The sequence below is a fragment of the Rhamphochromis longiceps genome, linkage group LG3 (genome assembly GCF_057381845.1).
Source record: "Rhamphochromis longiceps isolate RC_006_pf linkage group LG3, R_longiceps_female_GT1.1, whole genome shotgun sequence".
Classification (NCBI taxonomy): Eukaryota; Metazoa; Chordata; class Actinopteri; order Cichliformes; family Cichlidae; genus Rhamphochromis; species Rhamphochromis longiceps.
The window spans coordinates 59,710,011-59,719,405 of NC_140559.1; the positions used below are offsets into that span (position 1 = coordinate 59,710,011).

The following is a 9,395-nucleotide window of genomic DNA, read 5'->3' on the forward strand; positions in this document are numbered from 1 at the left end:
CAAAGGCTTACAGCACCAGGTATTCCCAGGCAGCCTCCCATCCAAGTACTAACGAAGCCCAGCCCTGCTTAGCTTCCGAGATCAGACTAGGTCAGGTGTGCTCAGGGTGGTATGGCCGTAAGCTGCTGGCCCAAGCACAACGTCTCAATTTATGGATTCAAGTGATTTGGTGGCAAGTACCTGAAGTTCCGAAGACAATCCTATAACCCTACGTGCATGTTTGCATAATACCCTAACCCAAAGGCTCAGTTTAGCATTTATCCAACAGCACAGGCCCTGGATTGTTGAAGATGGCCTCAGGAACCAGCACAGGGCCTGGTATGTTGTACATGGCCACAGCTAGCAGCACAGGGCCTGGTTTGGTGAAGATGGCCTCGGCCAGAAGCACAGGGCCTGGTGTGATGTGAGTGGCCTGAGCAAGAGCCACAGGCCCTGGTGTGGTGTAGGTGGCCTCAGCCAGCAGCCACAGGCCCTGGTGTGGTGTAAGTGGCCTCAGCCAGCAGCCACAGGCCCTGGTGTGGTGTAAGTGGCCTCAGCCGGCAACTCAGGCCCTGTTGTGGTGTAAGTGCCCTCAGCCAGTGCCACAGGCCCTGGTGTGGTGTAGGTGGCCTGAGCAAGAGCCCCAGGCCCTGGTGTGGTGTAAGTGGCATCAATAGCAACTAAGGCCCTGGTGCGGTGTAGGTGGCCTCAGCCAGCAGCCACAGGCCCTGGTGTGGTGTAAGTGGCCTCAGCCAGCAGCCACAGGCCCTGGTGTGGTCTAAGTGGCCTCAGCCGGCAACTCAGGCCCTGTTGTGGTGTAAGTGGCCTCAGCCAGAGCCACAGACCCTGGTGTGGTGTAAGTGGCCTCAGCCAGAGCCACAGGCCCTGGTGTGGTGTAGATGGCCTCAATAGCAACTAAGGCCCTGGTGTGGTGTAAGTGGCCTAAGCCAGAGCCACAGGCCCTGGTGTGGTGTAGGTGGCCTCAGCCAGAGCCACAGGCCCTGGTGTGGTGTAGATGGCCTCAATAGCAACTAAGGCCCTGGTGTGGTGTAGATGGCCTAAGCCAGAGCCACAGGCCCTGGTGTGGTGTAGGTGGCCTCAGCCAGCAGCCACAGGCCCTGGTGTGGTGTAAGTGGCCTCAGCCAGCAGCCACAGGCCCTGGTGTGGTGTAGGTGGCCTCAGCCGGCAACTCAGGCCCTGTTGTGGTGTAAGTGGCCTGAGCAAGAGCCACAGGCCCTGGTGTGGTGTAAGTGGCCTCAGCCAGTGCCACAGACCCTGGTGTGGTCTAAGTGGCCTCAGCCGGCAACTCAGGCCCTGTTGTGGTGTTAGTGGCCTCAGCCACCAGCCACAGGCCCTGGTGTGGTGTAGGTGGCCTCAGCCAGCAGCACAAGACATTGGTAAAGAGCGAAAAGCAATGTCGTTACTGTGCCCTCATTAATGGGCAGCTGCTTTGGGTTTTTTAATACCCCCCTTCTCTGGTTCAAAAGCACTTCAATGACATGAAAATAAAAGGCTTACAGCACCAGGTAGTCCCAGGGAGTCTCCCATCCAAGTACTAACGAAGCCCAGCCCTGCTTAGCTTCCAAGATCAGACGAGGTCGGGCGTGCTCAGGGTGGTATGGCCGTAAGCTGCTGGGCCCAGCACAATGTCTCAATTTATGGACTCAAGTGATTAGGTGGCAAGTACCTGAAGTTACGAACACAATCCTATAACCCTACCTGTATGCCTGCCTAAGACCCTAACCCAAAGACTCAGTTTAGCATTTATCCAGCAGCACAGCCCATGGATTTTTGAAGATGGCCTCAGGAACCAGCACAGGGCCTGGTGTGTTGTACATGGCCACAGCTAGCAGCACAGGGCCTGGTTTGGTGAAGATGGCCTCGGCCAGAAGCACAGGCCCTGGTGTGGTGTAAGTGGCCTCACCCAGAGCCACAGCCCCTGGTGTGGTGTAAGTGGCCTCATTAGCAACTAAGGCCCTGGTGTGGTCTAAGTGGCCTCAGCCGGCAACTCAGGCCCTGTTGTGGTGTAAGTGGCCTCAGCCAGAGCCACAGACCCTGGTGTGGTGTAAGTGGCCTCAGCCAGAGCCACAGGCCCTGGTGTGGTGTAGATGGCCTCAATAGCAACTAAGGCCCTGGTGTGGTGTAAGTGGCCTAAGCCAGAGCCACAGGCCCTGGTGTGGTGTAGGTGGCCTCAGCCAGAGCCACAGGCCCTGGTGTGGTGTAGATGGCCTCAATAGCAACTAAGGCCCTGGTGTGGTGTAGATGGCCTAAGCCAGAGCCACAGGCCCTGGTGTGGTGTAGGTGGCCTCAGCCAGCAGCCACAGGCCCTGGTGTGGTGTAAGTGGCCTCAGCCAGCAGCCACAGGCCCTGGTGTGGTGTAGGTGGCCTCAGCCGGCAACTCAGGCCCTGTTGTGGTGTAAGTGGCCTGAGCAAGAGCCACAGGCCCTGGTGTGGTGTAAGTGGCCTCAGCCAGTGCCACAGACCCTGGTGTGGTGTAAGTGGCCTCAGCCGGCAACTCAGGCCCTGTTGTGGTGTTAGTGGCCTCAGCCACCAGCCACAGGCCCTGGTGTGGTGTAGGTGGCCTCAGCCAGCAGCACAAGACATTGGTAAAGAGCGAAAAGCAATGTCGTTACTGTGCCCTCATTAATGGGCAGCTGCTTTGGGTTTTTTAATACCCCCCTTCTCTGGATCAAAAGCACTTCAATGACATGAAAATTAAAGGCTTACAGCACCAGGTATTCCCAGGAAGTCTCCCATCCAAGTACTAACCAAGCCCAGCCCTGCTTAGCTTCCGAGATCAGACGAGGTCGGGCGTGCTCAGGGTGGTATGGCCGTAAGCTGCTGGCCCCAGCACAATGTCTCAATTTATGGACTCAAGTGAGTAAGTGGCAAGTACCTGAAGTTACGAACACAATCCTATAACCCTACCTGTATGCCTGCCTAAGACCCTAACCCAAAGACTCAGTTTAGCATTTATCCAGCAGCACAGCCCATGGATTTTTGAAGATGGCCTCAGGAACCAGCACAGGGCCTGGTGTGTTGTACATGGCCACAGCTAGCAGCACAGGGCCTGGTTTGGTGAAGATGGCCTCGGCCAGAAGCACAGGCCCTGGTGTGGTGTAAGTGGCCTCACCCAGAGCCACAGCCCCTGGTGTGGTGTAAGTGGCCTCATTAGCAACTAAGGCCCTGGTGTGGTCTAAGTGGCCTCAGCCGGCAACTCAGGCCCTGTTGTGGTGTAAGTGGCCTCAGCCAGAGCCACAGACCCTGGTGTGGTGTAAGTGGCCTCAGCCAGAGCCACAGGCCCTGGTGTGGTGTAGATGGCCTCAATAGCAACTAAGGCCCTGGTGTGGTGTAAGTGGCCTAAGCCAGAGCCACAGGCCCTGGTGTGGTGTAGGTGGCCTCAGCCAGAGCCACAGGCCCTGGTGTGGTGTAGATGGCCTCAATAGCAACTAAGGCCCTGGTGTGGTGTAGATGGCCTAAGCCAGAGCCACAGGCCCTGGTGTGGTGTAGGTGGCCTCAGCCAGCAGCCACAGGCCCTGGTGTGGTGTAAGTGGCCTCAGCCAGCAGCCACAGGCCCTGGTGTGGTGTAGGTGGCCTCAGCCGGCAACTCAGGCCCTGTTGTGGTGTAAGTGGCCTGAGCAAGAGCCACAGGCCCTGGTGTGGTGTAAGTGGCCTCAGCCAGTGCCACAGACCCTGGTGTGGTGTAAGTGGCCTCAGCCGGCAACTCAGGCCCTGTTGTGGTGTTAGTGGCCTCAGCCACCAGCCACAGGCCCTGGTGTGGTGTAGGTGGCCTCAGCCAGCAGCACAAGACATTGGTAAAGAGCGAAAAGCAATGTCGTTACTGTGCCCTCATTAATGGGCAGCTGCTTTGGGTTTTTTAATACCCCCCTTCTCTGGATCAAAAGCACTTCAATGACATGAAAATTAAAGGCTTACAGCACCAGGTATTCCCAGGAAGTCTCCCATCCAAGTACTAACCAAGCCCAGCCCTGCTTAGCTTCCGAGATCAGACGAGGTCGGGCGTGCTCAGGGTGGTATGGCCGTAAGCTGCTGGCCCCAGCACAATGTCTCAATTTATGGACTCAAGTGAGTAAGTGGCAAGTACCTGAAGTTACGAACACAATCCTATAACCCTACCTGCATGCTTGCATAATACCCTAACCCAAAGACTCAGTTTAGCATTTATCCAACAGCACAGGCCCTGGATTTTTGAAGATGGCCTCAGGAACCAGCACAGGGCCTGGTGTGTTGTACATGGCCACAGCTAGCAGCACAGGGCCTGGTTTGGTGAAGATGGCCTCGGCCAGAAGCACAGGCCCTGGTGTGGTGTAAGTGGCCTCACCCAGAGCCACAGCCCCTGGTGTGGTGTAAGTGGCCTCATTAGCAACTAAGGCCCTGGTGTGGTGTAGATGGCCTCAGCCAGAGCCACAGGCCTTGGTGTGGTGTAGGTGGCCACAGCAGGCAACTCAGGCCCTGGTGTCGTGTAGATGGCCTTAGCCAGAGTCACAGACCCTGGTGACCTGAGCAAGAGCCACAGGCCCTGGTGTGGTGTAAGTGGCCTCACCAGCAACTAAGGCCCTGGTGTGGTCTAGATGGCCTCGGCCAGAGCCACAGGCCCTGCTGTGGTGTAGGTGGCCCCAGCCGGCAACTAAGGCCCGGGTGTGGTGTAGATTGCCTTAGCCAGAGTCACAGGCCCTGGTGTGGTGTAAGTGGCCTGAGCAAGAGCCACAGGCCCTGGTGTGGTGTAATTGGCCTGAGCAAGAGCCAAAGGCCGTGGTCTGGTGTAAGTGGCCTCAGCCAGAGCCACGGGCCGTGGTCTGGTGTAAGTGGCCTCAATAGCAACTAAGGCCCTGGTGTCGTGTAGATGGCCTCAGCCAGAGCCACAGGCCTTGGTGTGGTGTAGGTGGCCACAGCAGGCAACTCAGGCCCTGGTGTGGTGTAGATGGCCTTAGCCAGAGTCACAGACCCTGGTGACCTGAGCAAGAGCCACAGGCCCTGGTGTGGTGTAAGTGGCCTCACCAGCAACTAAGGCCCTGGTGTGGTCTAGATGGCCTCGGCCAGAGCCACAGGCCCTGCTGTGGTGTAGGTGGCCCCAGCCGGCAACTAAGGCCCGGGTGTGGTGTAGATTGCCTTAGCCAGAGTCACAGGCCCTGGTGTGGTGTAAGTGGCCTGAGCAAGAGCCACAGGCCCTGGTGTGGTGTAATTGGCCTGAGCAAGAGCCAAAGGCCGTGGTCTGGTGTAAGTGGCCTCAGCCAGAGCCACGGGCCGTGGTCTGGTGTAAGTGGCCTCAATAGCAACTAAGGCCCTGGTGTCGTGTAGATGGCCTCAGCCAGAGCCACAGGCCTTGGTGTGGTGTAGGTGGCCACAGCAGGCAACTCAGGCCCTGGTGTGGTGTAGATGGCCTTAGCCAGAGTCACAGACCCTGGTGACCTGAGCAAGAGCCACAGGCCCTGGTGTGGTGTAAGTGGCCTCACCAGCAACTAAGGCCCTGGTGTGGTCTAGATGGCCTCGGCCAGAGCCACAGGCCCTGCTGTGGTGTAGGTGGCCCCAGCCGGCAACTAAGGCCCGGGTGTGGTGTAGATGGCCTCAGCCAGAGCCACAGGCCTTGGTGTGGTGTAGGTGGCCACAGCAGGCAACTCAGTCCCTGGTGTCGTGTAGATGGCCTTAGCCAGAGTCACAGACCCTGGTGATCTGAGCAAGAGCCACAGGCCCTGGTGTGGTGTAAGTGGCCTCACCAGCAACTAAGGCCCTGGTGTGGTCTAGATGGCCTCGGCCAGAGCCACAGGCCCTGCTGTGGTGTAGGTGGCCCCAGCCTGCAACTAAGGCCCGGGTGTGGTGTAGATTGCCTTAGCCAGAGCCACAGGCCCTGGTGTGGTGTAAGTGGCCTGAGCAAGAGCCACAGGCCCTGGTGTGGTGTAATTGGCCTGAGCAAGAGCCAAAGGCCGTGGTCTGGTGTAAGTGGCCTCAGCCAGAGCCACAGGCCGTGGTCTGGTGTAAGTGGCCTCAATAGCAACTAAGGCCCTGGTGTCGTGTAGATGGCCTCAGCCAGAGCCACAGGCCTTGGTGTGGTGTAGGTGGCCACAGCAGGCAACTCAGGCCCTGGTGTGGTGTAGATGGCCTTAGCCAGAGTCACAGACCCTGGTGACCTGAGCAAGAGCCACAGGCCCTGGTGTGGTGTAAGTGGCCTCACCAGCAACTAAGGCCCTGGTGTGGTCTAGATGGCCTCGGCCAGAGCCACAGGCCCTGCTGTGGTGTAGGTGGCCCCAGCCGGCAACTAAGGCCCGGGTGTGGTGTAGATGGCCTCAGCCAGAGTCACAGGCCCTGGTGTGGTGTAAGTGGCCTGAGCAAGAGCCACAGGCCCTGGTGTGGTGTAATTGGCCTGAGCAAGAGCCAAAGGCCGAGGTCTGGTGTAAGTGGCCTCAGCCAGAGCCACAGGCCGTGGTCTGTTGTAAGTGGCCTCAATAGCAACTAAGGCCCTGGTGTCGTGTAGATGGCCTCAGCCAGAGCCACAGGCCCTGCTGTGGTGTAAGTGGCCTCAATAGCAACTCAGGCCCTGGTGTGGTGTAGATTGCCTTAGCTAGAGTCACAGACCCTGGTGGCCTGAGCAAGAGCCACAGGCCCTGGTGTGGTGTAGGTGGCCTAAGCCAGAGCCACAGGCCCTGGTGTGGTGTAGTTGACCCCAGCCGGCAACTCAGGCCCTGGTGTGGTGTAGATTGCCTTAGCCAGAGTCTGTTTTTGCTGTTTTTAACTAGTGAGAAATCAATTTTGAAGAATTTTTGAAACTTACTTTATTTTCTCATTTTTCCATTTAGCTCCTTCAAATGCACAAAACCTCATATCATCAGGACAAAATGAAACCAGCATCACTCTGCAGTGGAATAAAGTCAACAACAATGTCAGCTTTGTTCTCCAGTTTAATGGTACAGAGACAAGCATCAGTGCACCAGCTGGAAATGGACCAGTGAATCAAACACTCTCATCTCTCACTGCTGGAACTCAATACACATTCACTCTCTACTCTGTGTTTGAGAACGTCAGAAGCAGTGGAGTCAGCATTACTGCAGTCACTGGTAAGTTATTCAATTGATTTAAACTGCAATACAATGTTTTCACAAACTACTGATAATAATTCAACAGTATAATTTTTTACTGTTTTTAACTAGTGAGAAATCAATTTTGAAGAAATTTTGAAACTTACTTTATTTTCTCATTTTTCCATTTAGCTCCTTCAAATGCACAAAACCTCATATCATCAGGACAAAATGAAACCAGCATCACTCTGCAGTGGAATAAAGTCAACAACAATGTCAGCTTTGTTCTCCAGTTTAATGGTACAGAGACAAGCATCAGTGCACCAGCTGGAAATGGACCATTGAATCAAACACTCTCATCTCTCACTGCTGGAACTCAATACACATTCACTCTCTACTCTGTGTTTGAGAACGCCAGAAGCAGTGGAGTCAGCATTACTGCAGTCACTGGTAAGATAATCAATTGATTTAAACTGCAATACAATGTTTTCACAAACTACTGATAATAATTCAACAGTATAGTTTTTTGCTGTTTTTAACTAGTGAGAAATCAATTTTGAAGAAATTTTGAAACTTACTTTATTTTCTCATTTTTCCATTTAGCTCCTTCAAATGCACAAAACCTCATATCATCAGGACAAAGCATTGCTTTGTGATCCAACGTTACCTGATGATGACAGCAGTGATGAAGCCAGCATGGGAAGTGATGATTATGATGAAGCAGATCTAATGGAAATTGACAACTATGAAAAAGATGCCCTTTTGTGCGAAAGTGAGTCTGAAAGTGAACAAGCTATTAATATGCAATCCTGTGATGAACAACCAGAGGAAATCAATCCAGAGGAACCAGAAAGTGATTTGAACAATGGAGGTTTTGCTCTAGAAAGTTGTCTGCAGCCTGTTGACATTTCAGAAGAGATTCTCTGTTTCACTGATAACACATATTGTGTGGCTCCTGCAGAAAGAAACAATCCTGTTAGCTTCTTCAGAACTCCTCATTTGGAAGCCATGGCATTTCCTGTGCAGTTTCCTACTGGTCAGAATACACTGGATGAAAAGAGACTTCTTAAACTCACACCGAGTGCTTACTTCAAGTCAAGGCTTTTCAACATTGATGCAAGATTTGCTAAAGACACAAATTACCTGTTTTTCTCACAGTTTGTCACTGAAATACATTTGGCTAATTCCAGCATGACAATACAGCTAAGGAAAGGTAAAACTATGACGAAAGATGGACGCAAAATCACATCAGGAATGTTACAAAGTAAGACAGAAGTAGAGAAGCTGGTAAGAAATAAAGATGCAATCAGATTTATGCAGCCACTCAGAGGAACTCCAGCTTACTGGCAGAAAACTACCAAAGATGCAACTGATGACTTTCATAAGATGAAAGTCATCAGTTGTCAAAGTGCCCAAGCTTCTCAGAGAAGTCACTAGACCACAAACGGACATTTGTGAAGGAAAATAAACTGTGCTATGGGTGCTTAAAGGTGGGCCACAATGCCAGAGACTGTCGTCATCGCCACAAATGTGACACTTGCAAAGGACGACACCCCACCTGTTTGCACAATGAGAGTCACATGGCAAATGAAAGGCCTCAGAGCTCTACAAACGTCGCTTCAACCACAGAAAATGACACCATGGCAGCCACAGCTCTGAATGTTACTAAGGTGGGTCAATCAGGTAGTACCTCCATGATTGTTCCTGTGTGGGTTTCCACTACTCAGAGTCCATCTAAAGAGCAGCTTGTGTACGCTTTATTAGACACACAAAGTGACAACACATTTGTCAGTGAGGAGGTAACTAACCAGTTACAAGCAGCATCCCATCCAGTTAAGCTAAAACTAACCACGATGCTGGGAGTTCACATGACAGTCAAAAGCCAGAGAGTAGCAGGGTTACGTGTGAGAGGTTATAATTCAGATGTTCACATCGACCTTCCACCCTCCTACACAAAGGACTACATCCCATTTAACTATGACAACATACCCACAAATGAAACTGCAAGGCAATGGCCCCATCTGTCAGAGATCGCTGATCAGATACCCCCTCTCCTGAGTTGTGATGTTGGACTACTCATTGGATTTAACTGTCCCAGAACTCTAGCTCCAAAACAGGTTCTACTCGGAAAAGACAATGAGCCATTTGCCATACAGACAGACCTAGGGTGGAGCATTGTTGGTGGCTCATCAGAGTCAAATGAAACTGAAGCAAGTCTGTGCCATAGGGTCATGGTAAAGGAAATGCCTGCTGTAACACCAATGGACATGATCAATGTTCTTGAATCAGATTTCAAGGACACAAAGGCATGTGACAAAACGGTCTCACAAGAGGATGTCGTTTTTCTGGAAAAACTTAAGGAAGGGATAAAGAAAAATGAACAAG

At 53.1% G+C, this 9,395-nt stretch overlaps 2 non-coding genes and 2 pseudogenes across 2 annotated transcripts; all 4 read right to left on the reverse strand.

The window, feature by feature from the left end:
- Positions 1-4: 4 nt before the first annotated feature.
- LOC146675480 (5S ribosomal RNA) lies at positions 5-123 on the reverse strand (annotated as a pseudogene).
- Positions 124-1,490: 1,367 nt separating this feature from the next.
- Positions 1,491-1,609, reverse strand: LOC146675481 (5S ribosomal RNA; annotated as a pseudogene).
- A 1,090-nt stretch (positions 1,610-2,699) lies between these two features.
- Positions 2,700-2,818, reverse strand: LOC146675482 (5S ribosomal RNA). The gene has a single exon (XR_014910899.1). It is a non-coding gene; the product is annotated as a 5S ribosomal RNA (ribosomal RNA).
- A 1,090-nt stretch (positions 2,819-3,908) lies between these two features.
- On the reverse strand, positions 3,909-4,027 carry LOC146675483 (5S ribosomal RNA). Its single transcript, XR_014910900.1, has one exon. It is a non-coding gene; the product is annotated as a 5S ribosomal RNA (ribosomal RNA).
- Positions 4,028-9,395: the final 5,368 nt, after the last annotated feature.